This window comes from Alexandromys fortis, unplaced genomic scaffold (genome assembly GCF_014885135.2).
Source record: "Alexandromys fortis isolate MF-2015 unplaced genomic scaffold, M_Fortis_MF-2015_v1.1 scaffold_202, whole genome shotgun sequence".
Classification (NCBI taxonomy): Eukaryota; Metazoa; Chordata; class Mammalia; order Rodentia; family Cricetidae; genus Alexandromys; species Alexandromys fortis.
The window spans coordinates 2,041,119-2,061,167 of NW_026068077.1; positions in this window are offsets into that span (position 1 = coordinate 2,041,119).

The following is a 20,049-nucleotide window of genomic DNA, read 5'->3' on the forward strand; positions in this document are numbered from 1 at the left end:
GTAAAGAAATGGGAATAGAGTTTGGACCTAATTAGAAAAAAATTACAAGCACAATTAAATGAAAGAAAACCTAGCTGATAATACATTTTTTTTAAAAAAAAGATTAAACGTTAGGTGTCATAGGACTAGCAATGTTTTCTCTCCACTTAACATTCAGACACGTTTTTAAAATTCAATTTTTATTGTACATTGCAGTGATGGGTTTGTTATTAAAGAACTAAGAAGTTTTCACTAAGAGGAAACTTCGCTGGTCTTGGATTTAATCCTTGAAATCAATCAAGTCTTTAGTGTTCTTTGACTTATCCTCAGATAAAAGAGCTCTTTGAGTGCAAAGCCAAGGAAGTAATCCCCTGCCTTGTGAGTGACCAAAAAGAATGACTGTAAGCACAGATCCTTGCACTTAAGTAGATTACGGTGCCATGGAGGAGATAACGCTAATGCATAGGAGACGATTAAAATGACCAAACGGTATCGCAGTTGTAGTGCACGAGTTGAGGGTAGACACGATGTCCTTGAGACATGCTTTTCAGAGAAGGCCAGTTTTCGTTGCTGTGACAAAATCCCAGACAGCAAGAGTTTTAGGAAGTATTTATTTTGATCATTGTTTGAGAGTACAGTCATCATGGCAAGGAAGGAAGCTAGTGTGACAGGATCATGAGGTTGTTGGCCACGCTGCCTGTGGGGAGGGAGCAGCTGTTCACACTGCCTGGTGAGGGAGAAGCTGGTCACACTGCCTGGTGAGGGAGCAGCTGGTCACACTGCCTGCAGTGATGGAACATCTGGTCACACTGCCTGGTGAGGCAGCAGCTGATCACACTGCCTGGTGAGGGAGAAGCTGGTCACACTGCCTGCAGTGATGGAACATCTGGTCACACTGCCTGTAGTGATGGAACATCTGGTCACACTGCCTGCAGTGATGGAACATCTGGTCACACTGCCTGTAGTGAAGGAGCGCTGATCACACTGCCTGGTGAGGGAGCAGCTGTTCACACTGCTTGCAGTGAGGGAGCAGCTGATCACACTGCCTGGTGAGGGAGCAGCTGGTCACACTGCCTACAGTGAGGAAACAGCTGGTTACGCTGCCTGCAGTGAAGCAGCAGGGTGAAGAATGAATGTTGTAATTGAGCTCAACTTCTTATTTCCATTCAGTTCCAGCTCCCAGATCATGGAGTGATGCCATCCGTATTTACAAGGGTCTTCCTTCCTTAATGAAATCTTAAGAGAACCCCTACAGACATGGCCACAAGACTGTGCCTGTCAAGTTGGCAATGGTAACCCTGATAGCCAGGTTTATAATATTTGACATGGAGATGGCATTGTTGGTTTTGTGTGAGAGAATAACCTGAACATGGTGTCTCTTTGGTTCAGGAGTAACTTATTCTCTTTGGTAACTCAGATAGCATAGAGTAGGTACTTAAAATTTTATCTATATCTATCTATCTATCTATCTATCTATCTATCTATCTATCTATCTATCCATCTATCTACCTATCTATTTACCTATCTATCTATAGATAGGTAGATAGATAAATAAAAATTTTGGTTTTGTTTAGTTTTTTTTTTTTTTTTTTTTGAGACAGGGTTTCTCTGTGTAACAGCCTTGGCTGTCCTGGAACTCACAACTGACTCTGTAGACCAGACTGACCTCAAACTCATGGAGATTCACCTGACTCTGCCTCCTGAGTGCTGGGATTAAAGACATGCGCCACCACCTTCTGGCTTCCAAATATAGTTTTAGAAAGATTAGTGTCTGAGACAACGTACTGAAGAGAACAAAAATAAAAAAATAAGTGTTTCTAGGAATGCATTCTCATTTGTCGCCAGAGGATAGAAAACAAGAGGTTTGGGACACGATTTCTTAGAAGCCCCTCCTCTTATTCAGTGACCAAAAGGCCATTTTCATAGGCAACAGGAGAGGGGACCCCTGCCCGAAATATAAGCAGACATTATTTTTCTAATGCTGTTATCATGACGTTGCTGGCCTTTCGCCGTAACTTTTCTCATGCATTGCCCAGGCCCAGGGTGCTGTATAGAAGAAGTTGCTTAGCACTACACAGGTCCTCAGATGCACTATATGTGGTTTGCTCTTGTCTGATGTGGTTGTCTTATCACAGAGGACCCCTAGCTGTACAATGGACGATTGGCCTGTTTGCATGGCATATATCTATGAACCCTAAGGTTTGCTGCCTCGACACATGTGTTCACCTCTACTGTTAGAATGAAACCACCCAGTGATTTTCCAAGATCACAGCAACTTGAAGCTAAAACATCATTCTCCAGCTCTCAGTGTTTTAAAATTTTCAGTGGGCTTTGATCACGGATGAATGAGAGAAGCAATGTTTTCACCTGCCTGGCCTCACCAGGGTAGAATCTTATAAATTAGAAAAGATGATGTCGTTTGAAGGAACATGGAATAAACTTTCTGTTGCTTTCCTGGCCACCTAAGAAAGGTTTACTGTTTGAAGGCATAGTGAGTGGGAGACGTGTGTGTGTGTGTGTGTGTGTGTGTGTGTGTGTGTGTGTGTGGTGGGGGGAGTAAATAACCAGGAGATGGACATAGGAATCAGACTTTCTAGACATGAATAATGTGAGCTGAGAAATGCCCCACAGAATTCCAGGTAGGAAGTACTTGGTGATCTTTAGGGGCCTGGCTGTGTATGGCAGTGAAAATGGAACTCAAGATGCAGAGATAAAGACAGAGGGCTATTGAGATGGTTCAGTGGGTAAAGGTGCTTGCAGCCAAGCTGGATGACCCAAGTTTGATTCCTGAGAATGGCAGGACAGAACTCACTCTCAAAAGTTGTCTTCTGACCTCCACAGTGTACTATATAGCATGTGACCCTGCCTGCAGTGAATGAATGAATGAATGTAATTTATTTAAAAAAGGAAAGAATAGCTAAGAAGGCCCTCTGCATAAAACACACAATAAGTACAGAAATCAATTAAAGTAGAACTTCGGCTGGTATCAAGGCTCTGTTTCCTATGAGACTGGATCATGTATCATCTCTACCCAAATTCTTCCATTTCTGTTATTTAATCCATCTCAGGGTAATTTACATGAAAGGTGACAGGATTATATGTGTAAGTAGAACATTTGGTATAAGTATAGGTGTTTTTCTGTGCCTCGGGCAATTGTGTTTCTTTTTTTATATTCCAGGAACATCTCCCAACTTTCTATCTCCCCTACCCCAGGATGGAACAGCTAAACAGATACATGCAAGACAAAGTCTGAAAGATATTTGAAAGTCTTAGTGTAAGTTAGAAAGACTTGGCTACTTATTTACTTGCTGAATGAGTTTTCCTGCTTTCAGGCACTGTTCTAGTTCTGAGATAAGATTAGAGGTCCTGAGGCTGAGAGGAAAGGTCAAAGTACTCCAGAACAGGGAGCAGGAGGCGGGAAAGACTCATTTCTTCTCTGTCTCTGGGGTACTCAGATCCATTTAGCACCCAGCTCTCCAGCTCATTATGAATAATAAGGGTTTTCTAGGTCAATACTGTATGTTAGCCCAGAGCTTTGGTAAATCTCCCAAGATCATCCTTCGTTCTTGTGTGACTTATAACCATCCCAGATTAGAGGTTTATATGATGACAAGAACAAGAAGCTGTTTCAGGATGCTGCTTGGTGGTTCCTGGGTTGCTCAGCCCCAAAATAATCACACAGAAACTATATTATTTAAATCATTGCTTGACCCATTAGCTCTAGCTTCATATTAGCTATCTCTTACATCTTAATTTGACCCATTTCTATTAATCTGTGTATCACCACAAGGCTGGCTTACTGGGAAAAGTCCCAGTATCTATCTCTGGCAGGACAACACGGCTTCTCTTCTGACTCCACCTCCTTTCTCCCAGCATTCAGCATAGTTTTCCCCACCTAATTCTGCTTTATCCTATTAGGCCAAAAAAGTTTCTTTATTCATTAACCAATAAAAGCAACACATAGACAGAAGAACTTCCCACATCATTTCCCCTTTTCTGTTTAAATAAAAGGAAAGTATTAACTTTAACATAGTAAAATTACATATAACAAAACAGGTATCAAGCAAGAATTACAGATACAATATTTATATTTACTTTATCTTTTATCATAACTAAGGAAAACTATAACTATAAATTCTTCAACTCCATCAAAAGCTTGAGAAGGATAAAATATTATTTAATAGGAAGTTCATTAAAAGCAACATCCAAAACTCTAGAACTGACAAAGACATCTCACTGCCTGGACAGTCACCCAAAGTTCTTCTGTACTGATGGGGTATCCAATCTTCAGCCCACAGGTCCATAGTATCCAGCAGATTTTTCCATGAAGCAGGAAATTTCAAAGACAGTTCCACCTATATTGGCAGTTTTTTTTTTTATTATTCAGTCACTTTTTTTTTCTGTGTCCTGCAGAATGTCTTGCAGACTCTTTCATGAAGCAGGAACCCCAAAGGATCATCTCACCTTTAGACAAATTCAGCAGTCATTTCTTTGTTGTTCTGTATGTCCAGTTCATCAAGCAGTTCAGGCAAGAGTAGTTTCTTGCCCAAATGGCTAACCAACTCCATAAAGAGTCTCTTCAATGCCCATAATCCTCTTGAAGTAGATTGGTGTTGCCAGCAGCAGATGTGTCTCAATATCACAAAAAGTCCTAAGTCCTTGAAACATTTTAAATGCCATATTCTGTAGCCTTTGAAAGGTTTGAAGAATGCCTATACATTTGAAATATATATCTGTCAATAGAAAATCTAACTAACATGACTACAAGCTTTACTATTATATGTTTATCTATTAACCTATATTTCTTAATTATGCATTATATTTTTAAGTGAGTTGCACAAACACAATACCTTAATCAAGAGCAGAAATATACATATAACAAAATTCACCTTAAATTTGAATCAATAAATGAAGATCCATACCAATGCAAATTTCTATAGCATATCCCCCTTTAAATGTAAAGAAACATTTACAGTAGTACACAGCAGAAAAAAATAACAAAATCCAGAGAGTATATTGCATCTTTACATGGCATATTTTTTTACTCCATTACTTTTTAATATTTATTTTATTATCTTTACTCCTTTAATCTATGACTGTCTCTTTGAAGACATTTTTTATGTTTTAAAGCCATTTACTTCCTTTTATAACTGTCTATATTTTTTCTTCTCTTTCCCAAGCTTATGTACATTTACCCAACAGTGTGACCCATTGAGAGGTCTTTTATGTCTGAATCTGTTGGCTATTGTGTATCTGTAATTCTTTATTGTCCAGGAGTGCTTCTTAAAATGCTAAGTGCTTCTTAAAAACTTAAGCTGTGGCATTACTATGGTATTTATGGCCCTGCCTGCTTGCTCTGCGTAGTCCAACATGGTGGAAGTTTGTTTACTGCCTCTGCAAGCTGTGCACTTTGCCCCAGTTCCAAGTATGCAGTGGATCTATGTCAAGCCATTAGGCAGTTGGAGTACTCTGCTCACAAAACCCATTTAAATGCTTGGTCTCCTGAAAGTGCCAAAGTTCATGATGGCAGCATGGTCCAGAAAGCCAGCATTTCAAAGCAGTGTGGCTTTTTTTTTTTTTTTTTTTTTTTTTTTGCTACTGCTGAGTCAGGAAAACCTCTCTTAAAAGAGCTGTGGTATGCTGCCAACAAACAGCAAGAAGCTGTGTTAAACTCTGTATTTTTGTGTCTAGAACTCCATTTCAAGCTTTCTCAGGTTTTTAAGTGGATTTTAGTTGGCCNATCTTCTATTTTTTTTTTTTTTTTTTTTTTTTTTGCTACTGCTGAGTCAGGAAAACCTCTCTTAAAAGAGCTGCTGCACACTACAAGCAAACAGCAAGAAGCTGTGTTAAACTCTGTAGTTTTGTGTCTAGAATTCCTTTTCAAACTCTCTCAGATTTTAAGTGGATTTTAGTTAGCCACTAACTAAAACATGGGTGCCAATTTGTTGTAAGAAGACCACTTGTTGGTTTCCAGTTGCTCAGCCCCGATATAATCACACAGAAACAATATTATTTAAATCACAGCCTGGCCCATTACCTCTAGCTTCTTATTGGTTATCTCTTAAATATTAATTTAACCCATTTCTATTCATCTGTATATTGTCATGAGGCTGTGGCTTACTGGGAAAAGTTCTGGCATCTTAAATATTAATTTAACCCATTTCTATTCATTTGTATATCGTCATGAGGCTGTGGCTTACTGGGACTGCGGTTCCGCTGGGTTCAAGCTCTCCATCGAAGGAGCTTAGGTCATGCCTCCTCCTCAGTAAAAGTAGCTAAACACTGTGCTCCAAACAAGCCATGAGCACATTGTCATTTTGCTTCGCCTCTACTCACCAAAGCTTATCTGACTATGAATTTTGGGGCTCTGGCTTGGGACTATGTGACTCTCCCATTTAAGGCATCTGTGGGCATTGAAGACAGGTCTTCTATGGCTTCCTTTATGTAGCATCTTGCTCTGGGGTCTTCCAAATATGCCTCTGGCTGAAGTCTGGCCAAGACAGCCCGTGTCCCCTCTCTAGGCCAGAGCCTCCACAGTATCATGATCCCCAAGGGTACTACTTTTGGCAGTTGCCCTGGATGCTGTAGAAAGGAGTTCCTGCTTCTGCAGAACCAATCTAGGTGAGCATCTTGGACCTATGAATAGAGTCATGGAGAAAGACTAAGGAGTTTAGATGTGGTCACTCACTGATGCGTTTTGTGTGTCTGTTTCTTGAGAAAGACTAGAATTGTAGGTTAAACAACTACTTGATAAAACATACACACATGTGGGAGGGACGGAGGGAGAGAAGGAGGGAGCAAGAGAGAGACAGAGACAGAGAGAGAGAGACAGAAAGAGAGAGAGAGAGAGAGAGAGAGAGAGAGAGAGAGAGAGAGAATATGTGTAAGGGTGTGTTAGTGGGAGAAATAAAATACAAATTGCTGTTTTTAATTTCCTTAGCTTGATCAGGAGAAAATCTTTAATACATTTCAACACATGCATTTCCGTAGGAAAGGAGTTTTATTTAGATCACGAAAAAGCTTGACAAAAACTGTTCTTTATGTTCACTCTTGATTTACCCGAACTTCAAGATTATTGTCACTGGTAGTCTAATTTGCCAGTGTGCTGCAGCAACCCCCTTCCATGAAGGGAGAAAATCAAACTGTTGTAATTTGGAAGCAAGCTATTTATTTCAAAATCAGGGTACTTAAAGTCAATCCTCAGTTCTGAGATATATATGTTAGTTATTTTTGATATATATCAGACAAAAATAACTATTACAAGCAAAATACAAAATATCACTAGAAATTCACTATTTTTGAGCTGATGGAAAAAATAATCAGAAATTACCAGCTTGTCAAACATCAGCATCAGCTCCAACAAGCTTGAGTTGACATCTTAACAGTTTCTGATCACTGAAGTCTCCCACATGGCAAGATCAGATAGCTGGGAAGGGCATGTGCAGATGGAATTCAGGCCCCAGATAAACAGCAGGCGGGGTGCAGAACTGGCTTCTCCCCTTTCGCCCTCAGCCATTAGGTCGGTGATTTTCCTGATACCAGGGGCTTTCTTGCCCTGGGAGTCAAGTTATCCGCGGAAGCGTTTGACAGGCTTCGGTTCCTGATGTCTCACACTCAAGCCTTCCTTTAAAGTCACATCTGCTGGTTTAGAGCCTTTTCAGTTTATTGAAGAAGGCTTCACAAAGAAAAAACAGATGATGAAAATCTCATCTGTCAAAACTGTTATTAAAACCAGTAACAGTGTGAAATTTTGTTTAAATTGAAAGCATCATTTATTTTTATCAAACATTTTATAAACAATCATATTTGAGAAAGATTTGGGGGACCTGGAGAGCCCTCAACAAAACGCGGCTCATTATGCTGCTTCATTTATGACGTGTGGCTCCGAGGTGGGCCACGCTGCCTCCCTGTCACTTCCTGTGGGCTCAATAAGGTGAAGATGCTGTCAGGGAGCAGGACTGGACCTCCGCGGAGTGGACAGAGAGCAGGCAAAAGGCACAGACTTGAGAAGGTGGAAGAAACTCAACTATAGGGTGGCACAGAAGATGCCCACCCGAGTTGCCATTTGCTGACTGACATGGCCCCAAATGAAAAGTCCCCAAGAGAGTTCAGAAAAATGAATGGAAAGGGAGGGAGGATGGAAAGACTGAGTGGAGTAGGGTGGTGTGTGTGTGTGTGTGTGTGTGTGTGTGTGTGTGTGTGTGAGAGAGAGAGAGAGAGAGAGAGAGAGAGAGAGAGAGAGAGTGCAGACAGCTGACTTGATGCTCAGAACTGCTACTGATATCAAAGGGGCATTTCCCAGCCAGGAGGAGTAAAAGACACCCTTAAGCAGGGAACAAGACGAATGTCAAGTCCATTTAGTGGATTCTTCATGCAATCCAGATGTTTGGCAAGGCGGAGACAAAACATCTGATGCTGTGCGCTGTGCAGACTCAACCTAGGAATATACAAAAGATCCAGTTTCACGTCCTCTGCTTCTTTGGCTATTCAGTGTTAGCAGCTTTGAGAAAGAAGCTGTGCAAAGAAACTCCAGGCATGCAAGACCGAGTGATTAGGCCGAGTGGCAGCTTCTCTTTCCATTTTCTCAGCCATACGTAGTTTGCAATCTTCATCTGGGATTCAGCCAAGGTCGCCCCACAGAAGTGGAGCAAGGGACAGGGGCACCAGGGGATAGGAGGACTTGACAAGTCCTTGGCTCCCTTGCTCTGTCCTCAGAGAGGACAGGTCTCCAGATACCTAGCCTACCCTTCATCCCTCCTCTATCTCCGACTGTGAAGGAAAACTAAGCATCCCAAGTACGGGGCTCAATACTCCAGGGTGTGCAGAGCCACCAGCACAGGATTTTGGTTGTCAACTGAGGTCCAGATCTCATCTGTGGATCTTCATCTCATAGAAGAGAGAGTAGATCTTCCAGGTTTGTTTCTAAAATAGCAGTATTAAACTTTCTAGAAAAGAAACATATGTTAGTATTAACTATCATTTCCGTGAGCATTTATTTAGGGTCTTTTGACTCGGTTTTATTAATTTTTGCTAAACAAAAATATGCATGTGTACCTGTCTCCTTTTAATGTCAGCCTCAACATCTTGAGCTCTTTTACTCCCCGTGTGCTAATTTTAGAAACGCTTGTAGTTTCCAGTCTTAAAAAGTGAAGGTTGGGCCAGTGAGATGACTCACTGATAAAGGCCCTAGTTGATCAGGCCTAACGACTTGAGTAGTTTCATCCCCAGAACCCCACGGGGTGGAAGGAGAGAATGGACTCCCAAATGTTGTCCTCGGACCTCCATGCCCATCAAATGTTGTCCTCGGACCTCCATGCCCATCAAATGTTGTCCTTGGACCTCCATGCCATGCCCCCGAACACATCCACATTCGCTTTCAGAAAAGTATGTATTTAAATACATAAAAAAGTCAAAGGCTAATTTCATAGTGCTAAGCAATACAACCTGTGAGGGCTCTAAACATCCCACCCTTGTCCATCTGTTGTGGATTTACTGAAGCCCTATATCTTTCTTTAAAAATTATAACCAGTAGCTTCTCTGGGTTTTTATTTGGTCAATCTCTGCTTGCTTTGAAACTTAGACACTTCCCTTTGCCTTCAAAGCACTTCAGGCTATGTGAAAATCCACCAAGACCTAGTACACCATCCTGCCATCCTTATAATACTAAAGCCAAAAGCTTTTAAAACAAACAAACAAACAAAAACAAAAAAACACCCTATTGATTAACACTGAATATCTGAAAGGACAGATCCTTGCTTGCCTCTTATACTTCCATGCTAACACCTCTTTGACTCGCTGCAGTGGTTTTTGTTTGTTTGCTTGCTTGCTTGCTTTTTTGTTTTGTTTGGTTTTGGTTTTTCAAAACAGGGTTTCTCTGTGTAACAGCCTTGGCTGTCCTGGAACTCAATTTGTAGACTAGGCTGGCTTGAACTCCCAGAGATCCACCTGACTCTGTCTCCGGAGTGCTGAGACTAAAGGTGTGCACCACAGGCGTGCTCCTGCTACTGATTGTTTTGACCTGTGATCAACCATTCACAACCCTTCTTAGTCCTGACTGATTAGATGGAGCTTAGAATGAGCCTTGACATGGAATGGCATGGCTGTGTAGGGCTGTGGAGATGAGGTTAATGGAGACAGAAGGACTCACTCTAAATGTGGGCAGCTCTATTCCGTGGGCTGGGTTCCCAGACAAAGTGAAAGGAGAATGTGAGCTGGGTGCCAGCATTCAGAGCTATCTGCTTCCTGACTATGGACACAATGTGGCCTGCAGCTCCCTTCTCCTGACAGCATCCCTTCCCTGCCACAACAGACTGTATCCCCTTCAACTGTAAGCCAAAATACCCCCCCCCTTTAAAAGCTCCTGTTGTCATACAAATAGGTCAAGTAATCAACACAAAAGTTATGAAAACCTAGATAGTGTTTTTTTTTGACATTTCATTTTCTGCTTTATGTCCTCAAAATTTTTCTTTGATTTCTTCTGCTCTTTTCCATATTTCTTCTTCCTTTTCTCACTTTTCCTCCTCTGATGGTTCTGATTTTTCTTTACTGTTGTTTTTTCCCCAGGACTTGGGCATTGTGTGACAGCTCTCATTGGACAGCTGATAATCTGAGGATGCCAATTGCCAGTTTTGATCTGTTTTTTTTTTTTTTTTGCCTTTTTTCTTTTAAGCCATGATACTAATGGTAGAGTATTTTGAGATACTCCCTAAAAAGTTGAGGAAGTGCTCCTCTATAACCCACCAAGAACTTTCTATTACAAGTAAACTTTGAATGTTTAATGAGATGCCTCTGTTGATATGATCATGAGTGGTCTCCCCCCTGACTTCAGGCTATTGATATTACTGATTTCCTTAGTTGATTTTCAGATGTTGAATGAATCTGGTTAATATTTCATCCAACAATTCCCCAATGATTTTTGGTCACTACTACTGTAAAGAATCTGAGTTCCTGTAACTTAGAAAAAACTTATTTCTACAGAAAACTATTCCGATCTTATAAGTCACTATATTGAATTTAGGTAAATTTGAAAATAATTTTAATTTTCATAAAAGTAAATATTTCAGTTTGTAATAATAGCATATTCATCCATTTGTGCTATTCAATTTTTCTCAGTAGGGTTTTTGGTGTTTAGTGTACAGGTCCTGTACATACATTGTTAAATTTATTCTAAATCATTTCCTGAGTTTGATGCAATTGTGTGATTTTAATTTTTATGGTATAATTTTCAAACATTTTAAAAGAGTTCATCAAGATACAATAGGCTTTACATTTTGTTTTTGCATTTTGTGATCTTGATGAACTGATTTGTTCCTAGAAACTTTTATTGATTCCATGGGCTTTTTTTTTGTATACCTAGAAAATATAAATAAAGAACTTTTACTTGTCTTTCCAAGCTCCAATGCTGCCTTCTGCCTAGGTTTATCGTATTGTTTAAGATCTCTAGTTATTGGTTGAACAGAAATATTGAGGATGAATCTTCAAGCCTTATTCACAACTTTAAGCATAATTTAGTGTTTTATCAATAACTATATTATGATGACAGCTATAAGTGTTTCATAAATGTCTTTTATCAGAGTTTGGAAGTTCTGCTCATGCTTTTTAAGTGACTTCAATATAAATTTTAGTTAAATTTTATCGAACACTTCGCCACATCTCTTGAGATGCTAATTTATTCTATTAGTAAGTGCATTACACCTATGGGCTTTTATGTACTTATTTATTTTTGCATTTATATATTGTTTGTGTGTGCATACATGTGCACAGCATCCATGTGTACATGTGTGTGGCGGTCCAAGGACAATTTGTGATAGTTTGCCTTTTCCTTTCACTATGCGAGTTCTAGGGATCAAAGGCAGGTGATTGGGCCTGAAAGCAAGAGCCTTGTCTGGCAGGACCATCTCACCGACCCCTCTAGGGTTGTTCGGATGTTGAACCAACCTTGCCTTATGGTATAAACTTTAGTTGTTAAGGAGCAGACCCAAGACACTGATTGTGTTTCACAGCATCTTGCTACTATTGCCTAAGCCATTCTTTCAGAATGATTTTTTTATTTTTCTTTTAAAAAATATCTATGCCTTTGTTTCTTGTAGAGGCAGTGTTGCTTCAGCAAATCAAGTTGAGAAGCATTGCTTGTACTCCATGTATTGAAACGGTTTCTGCGGTTGATGTTCTGCTTTTACTGTATGCTGTCAGGAACCCTCCAGGGAGTCTAGAGCTTTGAAGATTTCATTTGTGAATTACATTTCATCGTGTGTGTGTGTGTGTGTGTGTGGTGTGTATGCATGTGGGTCCCTGTGCATATGTGTACACATGCCTGTAAAGGCCAGAGGGCAATATCAGGTGCTTTGTTCTATTTCCACCTTATTACTGTTGTTGTTGTTACTATTACTATTGAGAAAATGTCTCTCGACGAAACTAGCGCTCACTGATTGCACAGCCTGGATGACAACAAGCTGTGAGGCTCTCCCTGTCAATGCCCCTGCCTGAGCCCTGGGGCACAGATGCCCCCGTCACACTTGGGTGTTATGTGGGTGCTGAAGGTCTGACCCAGGCCCCCATGCTTGTGCAGCTGGCACTTTACTGCCTGAGCCGTCTCCCATGCCCCAGCGCCAGCTTCTTGATGTGGAATTTTCAGTTATCCCCTTCCCAAGAGAACTTTAGAAGTCTGCGTCTGAACAACTCAATTCCTAAAATTTCAGATACATTGGCATGAAGTGGTTGATACATTCCTTTCTCGCTAATGTACTATTACCCATTCCTGACTTTGGTAGTTGAAGTATTTTCCCCGGCATTTCATCTTTTTTTTTTTTTTTTGCTAATTGTTTATTATTCTTATTATATGTTTTTAATTCCAAACCTTTGGTTTCATTTCTTTTCTCCACATTATCTGTTTTCTTTCTGTTTCACTATTTTTTGATCTCAGTTTTACTATTTAATTTTACTTTTAGTTTAGTTTACTCTGTTTTTTCATTTCCTTCAGGTGGAAAATTGGGTAATTGGCAAGATTTTGCTTCTTAAATGTTTAACATAAGTACTTAAATTAGTAAATTTCCCCCTTGACACCATTCGAACTGCCTTCTATAAACTCAACAGGTTGTATTTTCATTTGCTTTCCATTCAAAACACTTTTCTGTCTTTTTTTGAGATATTTTATTGAACATATGGACTGTTAAAATTATATAATTTTAATTTTCAAAATTTTAAGGATTAGCCAGGGCGTGTGGCACACACGTGTAACCTCCACATTCAGAAGTGTGAGCCAGGAGGGTCATCATGAGTTTGAAGTCAAGCTGGACCTCATAATTAGACCCTGTAACCCTGCCCCAGACAAACTCAGTGGCGACTGAAAATCTTTGTGTTGTTTGCAGCAATCTGATTATTTATCTGTAGCCTTTTGGAGTTCTGGGTTTTACATTTTTTTTTCTATATGTTTTTCCTCGGGTCTCATTCTCCCTATTTCATTTTCAAATTACCCTTTCCCACACCATCTGTCCCTCCTCATTCTTTTTTGGTTGTTAATATATTTAAAGGGTGTGTTAAGGTTAACCTGTTTTGTAAGGGCAATTTATCTTGTTTATAAGACGTTATCTTGAGTCTCTACTGGAGTTTTTATTGAATTATCCGGTTTCATTTTAAGTCCTTATTTTTATGTATGTGTATGAGAATGTGTATGTGGAAGCATATGTGTGCTTGGTTGTCTGCATGTGCACCACGTGCACACAGGTGGCCAAAGAGACCAGAGGATGGCACTTGGTTCCCTAGAACTGGAGTCCTAGGCAGTTGTGAGGTGCCTAATGTGGGTGCTGGAACCTGGTTCCATACCTGATTCTTTTTCAAAACCAGCGAGCACTCCTAACTGCTAAATCACCTCTTCAGTCACCAAAGTGTAGCTCAGGTTACCTTTGACCCCATGATCCTCCTGCTGCCCATTTCGTCTGCATACCCTCCCAGTGTGCACCACCATGACTGGCTTAGCTCCATCCTAATCAATGGCAAGCAAAAGGATTTCTTTTTTCATATATATAAATTCTGGAAAATATTTTACAAGTCTTGCCACTCTGTAATAAATGTCCCTCCAAGAAGTTATCCTTGGAGGCCTTTATCTAATGGAAACAGGTTGCAATTTAGCTGAAGATCTAACAAGAATCCCATTCAGCTCTGTGGAGTTCTTCAGCATAGCTTCCTCTTTCCTTTTATTCTGTCCTACAATTTTCAGTTACATTTGGCCTCTGCACAGTGTTCTGCCTTCAAGTGAGCAATGTGAGGACACTCTGCTTGAGGATCCCTCCCTTGCTGAAGAAGTTTACAAATCCCTTCTTGGCAGAATTCCAGTGCCTGAAAGACTCACCATAACAGCCTCCATTGCCCCTGAGAGGTTGCAGTCCTGTTCTGCTGGTTGTCTGACTGCAGAAGGTAGCCTTTTCATAATTTTGCTCAGTTTCTGAGTGTTTAGGGAGGATACAGAAGTCTGGATCTTTACTTGTTAGTTGAGAGGTAGTTGGTTCTAAGCACCCCAAGAAGAGACTGTAATGAGGTCTTATGATAATCATGGCTGCTATTGTCTCATGGCTGCTATTGTCTCCGTACCGAAGCTGCACAACCGTGGGATGACAAGCAGATGACATTGACACCAGCTTCAGCAGGCGACACACAGGTTGGTCCTCGGTTCTCTACAGAGACTCTATAAACGTGGTTGTGACACTGAGCTGCTTCCAAGTATTTTCTGTTTCATCCATGAAATTAAGGACTAAATATCAAAATCACCAGACAAGCTTCTTCTTAAAAACTATTTTTACCCCAAAGGAGAAAGCAACGAATGAACGTGTGCCGGCCAATTTTATGTCAGCCTAACACAAGCCATGGTGATCAGAGAGAAAGGAACTGCAACTGAAAAAATTTTTCTCCAGAAGATTGGTCGGGGCTGATAGCACACAAACCTGTAGGACGTTGTCTTAATTAGCAATCGAATGTCAATGGGATAACCCTGAGTTCTGGTGGTCCTGGGTTCCAGTGGAAAGAGGGCTGAGAACGCCACGAGGAGCAAGCCAGTAAGCAGCTCCCCTCCATGGCCTCTACATCAGCTCCTGTCTCCAGGTCCCTGCCTTATTTGAGTCTCTCTTCTGATTTCCCTTGATGATGAATAGTGATGTGGAAGTGAAAGACAAATAGCTCTTTTTCTCCCCAGGTCGCTTTTGGTCATGGTGTTTCATCACAGCAATAGCTACCCTAACTAGATGGGATGTAATGCAAAAAACAAAAGCAATAGAAAAGAACCCTCCCATTTTAATCACCTGGTGGTTCCTTCTACTTAGACTTAATTGTTATAGACAGATTTGGGGCATTTTTCACACATGCTCTTATTTATAACCAAGTGTGAAGGTATAAACATGATTGTGTATGTGTGTATACAGATTTTATATTCTTATTATTAGCTAAAGTATGATTATATTGTACCTACCACTAAGATTAATTTTTAAAATGACCAAGGCTTAGATTTTTTTTCTTACCACTGAATGTAGACTATTTTGTTATATTTAAATGTTGAATTTTGTTGTATGGATAAGCCTGACCTATTCAGTCAGGTTTTAAAAGTTGACCACAGTAAACCTACAGATGTATGATATTGCAAACATACATAGACAAATAGGTATATAGAATGAATTCTAATCGATGAAATTATTGTTGAAGTTGATTATTAAGATAAGTTTAGAGTATAAAACTGATTTTTAAATTAATATTTTCCTTTGGAAAAAATATATATGGAAATCCACACAGTAACAAAGAGTAAAAAGGGGCAAAGTTTGTTGTGATTCATCACCAGCTAGACTTTGCCTGTCCTCCCTCTCTCTCTCCTTTCCTTGATTCTCTTCCATTCTCTCTCTCTCTCTCTCTCTCTCTCTCTCTCTCTCTCTCTCTTTCCTTTTGAAACACTGTCTCACTATGCTCAGGTTAGCCACAAACTGGACATCCTCCTGCTTCAGCTTCCCTTCTACTTGAATTGCCAATCCAAGTCAATATGGGTTATAGAAAAAGAATACCATACATTTGCATTATATAGAACAGAAATTTATAAATGTTCATATGGAATAAAAGATAAGATTGACGGTGGTGATGCATGCCTTTAATCCCAGCACTTGGGAGGCAGAGGCAGGCAGATCTCTGTGAGTTCAAGGCTAGCCTGGTCTACAAGAGCTAGTTCCAGAACAGGCTCCAAAGCTACAGAGAAACCCTGTCTTGAAAAAAAAAAAAAAAAAAAAAAACAAAACAAAAAAAAAAAAAAAACAAAAGCAAAAAAAAAAAGGTAATATAATCTGATTTAAGGAAGGACTATAGTGTGAAAAGCTTATTACACTTAATAGTTACTTAGATTGAACAATAGAGAAGAAAACTGAGGTAAGACTGAAGAACTCTTTAAGTTTTAAGTAAGTGTTTTATTTTCACAAAAGTCTCTGAAAATACCCTCTAAAATAAAAAAAAATAAGATTTAAAAAATATCAAGGGTGAAATCCTTACAAAGTATTCTACTTACTTCCCCAACCTCTAGGGCTTTGCTATATTAAAAAAAAAATGTTAAGGTCTATAATTCTCTTGTGCAGTCTATAATAATAATTTCTTCAGAGTTCCCAAATTTAGAAAACACAGACATTACCCCCACCCCTACCCGCAACACTAAGCTAGAATCTATGGATACGGGCCTGAGTAGCCATGTTATAGAGACTTCCCTCTTAAGGCTCTCTGGGCCTGCTGTGTCCTCCAAATTTGATAGGCCAGACCTTCTGTGACCCTTTACACAGAAGAAAGCAACAAAGGCTTTTGTGAGGCCAAATATGTACTACAGGCATTAGTCAAAACCAAGCTATGTTCTCAGATCAGGACTTCATCACATAGAACAATTCATGAAAAACAGCCTATTACCACCACTAAGTAAGAACTGGCAAAACAGAATGAGCTCTCTTGCTGAAAAAATGCAACTGAAATCGGAAGAGAAATCAGCCAGTCAGAAGAATCAGTGGAGTGTGTGTGTGTGTGCGCGCGCGCGCGCTCAGGTACAGGTCAAAGGACAAAGAATAGCATATAAGTGACCGTTATCTCCTTCCATCACGTGATTGCTGGGATCAAACTCGGGTTGTCAGATTTCCAGCAAGCACCCTTACCCACTGACGCACCTTACCTCCCCAGAACAAATCATCCTTCACAATGCTGATAGCCATTTGTAGAATGGCATAAAGCAAGAGGGCCCTTATTTCTAGCCTCAATGCTTCCAACGACATCAACACCCCAGCGAGAATGGTTATTGCTACGCTGGAGCAATTGGATTGTAGTAACATTGCTACACTGGAAGCCAAGAAGATCAGAGAAATCGTCTAAGGAAGAAGAGGAGACACGTGCATTCAGTACTGTGCTATTGTTACTCTATTTCAGAAATCTGTTTTCTTGAAGAGGGGAGCAAAAGCTAGGCTAAATTTTTACAGAGCCATGTCATCCCATCTACTGAAGTGGTTCTGGTACCATATCCTGTCATGACTAAGGATGTGGCATCGTTGGGGGAATCTTTCTGTTTAAAAGGACGAGGTGGGAAACATAGAACCAAATGAAATGATCCAAGTGGCAGAACATTCGCTTATAAAATAATTTATGGTTCACCATAAATGTTGTTAAATCTGTGACTTGTTCAATGATGAGTTATGAATCCAGCCCTTGTTAATGTTTCCTTTGCAATATGTGGTGGGAACCAGCTATTAAAAAATACTAGCGTCACTATTTACTCAAAGGTTCCACATCACCAGAATAAATTGCCTGAGAGGAAACATCTTGTTCATAATGATTTGGAAGACAGGGCTGAAAGTTTCATGGACTGAATGTTTGGCTTTGTAATAAGGAAGCATTCATAATATATGTGTGATATTTGTTAGCGCTAAGCATACAGCTAAATGTTTCATGAAAGGACCATTGTGGGCCCGCTTTTACAATAAACAGTTAAAACTCCTGGAGTAGATTTGGTGCAATGGGAATGTTTGCTTAGATTTAGCAAAGAAAAATACTGTAAATAATTCATGGGGTGTAATTTGACTCAATATTTTTCCTAGCATAAAGTGTATTCGAACCTACAGTCCCCCCTCCATGAAGCTTTGTTCTTTTGGGAGTGGTGGTCCCTTCTCACAGGTCATTCATCTCTGGGGTCAGTTTGAGGACAAGTACAGGAGCTCAGCAGACAGCAATCACGTGGCAGGAAAAGGAAGGGGTCCTCACCGCAACATAGTTCGGAAGGCCCTGAGATAGGCCACCTGTCACCTTCTCAAGCAAGGATGAAGAGGCAGTTCTCGAGAACTGAGCCCAGAAAATATCTGTGGCTCTTCTTCAGGGGCAAAGAATTTTGCCTAGGATGGTGCCCACAGGCAAACCAAGCAAAATTAGGGAAGAAGTTTCATGCAAGATAAAATACTTCTGTTTAGAAGAGCAAAACCTAGTGATTTGGGGCCATTATTCCATGGCCTATAATTAGATGAACACGACCAATCTGAACCCTGTTGCTCAGGGACAGCCCCAGGGCTTGTGTGGTGCTCTCTGCCCTTTCTCTTGGCATTTGATAAAGGGACCACATTCCAAGAAGAGCCACGAGAAATCTTAAAACAGGGGAGCGAGCAATCACTTCTTTTAGCCCTACTGGGTGTTTTTTTTTTTTTTTTTAAGAACTGTACAATTGTGGAATTCCTCTCTCCTCCACCAGCCTCCTTTGAAAAATGTTCTGAATTTCTGCTCCCCTTGATCTTACCTATTAGAAATCTCAGTCTACATTTAGAACTTTTGTGATTGTCCAAACCCTAATGAGGACTCTTTCTCTCTCTTATTTGTTATTCATGTTGCTTTAGCATGTAGCAAAGTAGAGGACTCTTTAATGAATTCTCTCTCTCTCTCTCTCTCTCTCTCTCTCTCTCTCTCTCTCTCTCTTTCTCTCTCTCTCTCTCCCTCTCATTTGTTATCCATGTTGCTTTAGAATGTAGCAAAGCAAATATTATTTTAAAACTGGCTGGAGATAACCCAGTCATTAAGTGGATGAGTCAACAGATGATTTTTCCCTTCAAGAGTGAGTCGTGTGGAATCCGTTTCCAAGAAGGCAGTTGCTCATGGCTTCTCCCCTTGCTCCGCGCCGCACACACAGAGAAGGGAAAACGGTCCCAGAGGCTGCAGAATGAAGCAGTCTCGTTTGGCTGATACAGAGGCTTAAGTGAGGGAAGGGAGAAAGGGTTCTTGGGAGGGATGTCTACATAAGACCCTTTCAGCTTTTAAATGACACACACTGTCTAAATTGCTTTTAGGCTGTCTGTTGGGGTGGAGCGTGTGCACTAGCAATGTGCTCCCCCTGTGAACACCCTGTTCATTTGGTGCAGTTTTCAGAAGCTTTGGGAGCCAGGAGATGTGAATTCTAGCCTTGGCTTCTACACCAATTAGCTGGGGGATTTGGATCCCTTCCCCTCCGTTCCTTATGCAGACACTGATGGCTGATGGAGCTGGTTAGGGATGATGTTGAAATTCTGTCCAGCTCCTCTTATTCAAAACTACTGTTTCTTGGGTCTTCCTCTGCCTCTCTCTCTCTCTCTCTCTCTCTCTCTCTCTCTCTCTCTCTCTCTCTCGCTCTCTCTCTTTCTCTCTCTCTTTTTTCATATTATTTGCAGTCCTGGGAATCAATGCCAATGCCTTGTGTGTGTTTAGCTCTGTCGCTGAGCTACAGCCTAATTAGCTGGGTTACTTTGGTTGCCCTTTTGATAAGAAAGATGCTTTTACTTTAACCAAGGGCAGAACACCTGTAATCACTTCAGTCGTAAACCTCAGAATGCTCTTTTTCAGTGAGTCAAGTTGCCAGAGCACCTAGGAGCGGGGAACAATGTGAATCTCACAAGCTGGTTTCTCTCACTCATCTGTTTTGGGACAGACTGGCCTCAGACTCTTGCTCCTCCTGTCTCAGCCCAGCAAGGGCTGGGATTACCGGTATGGGAAATGCTTTATTGAGAGGCGTGGGGGTGTGTCTGGTGCTGGGAAACAAACAAACAACAAAAAAAAAAAAAACCCAGG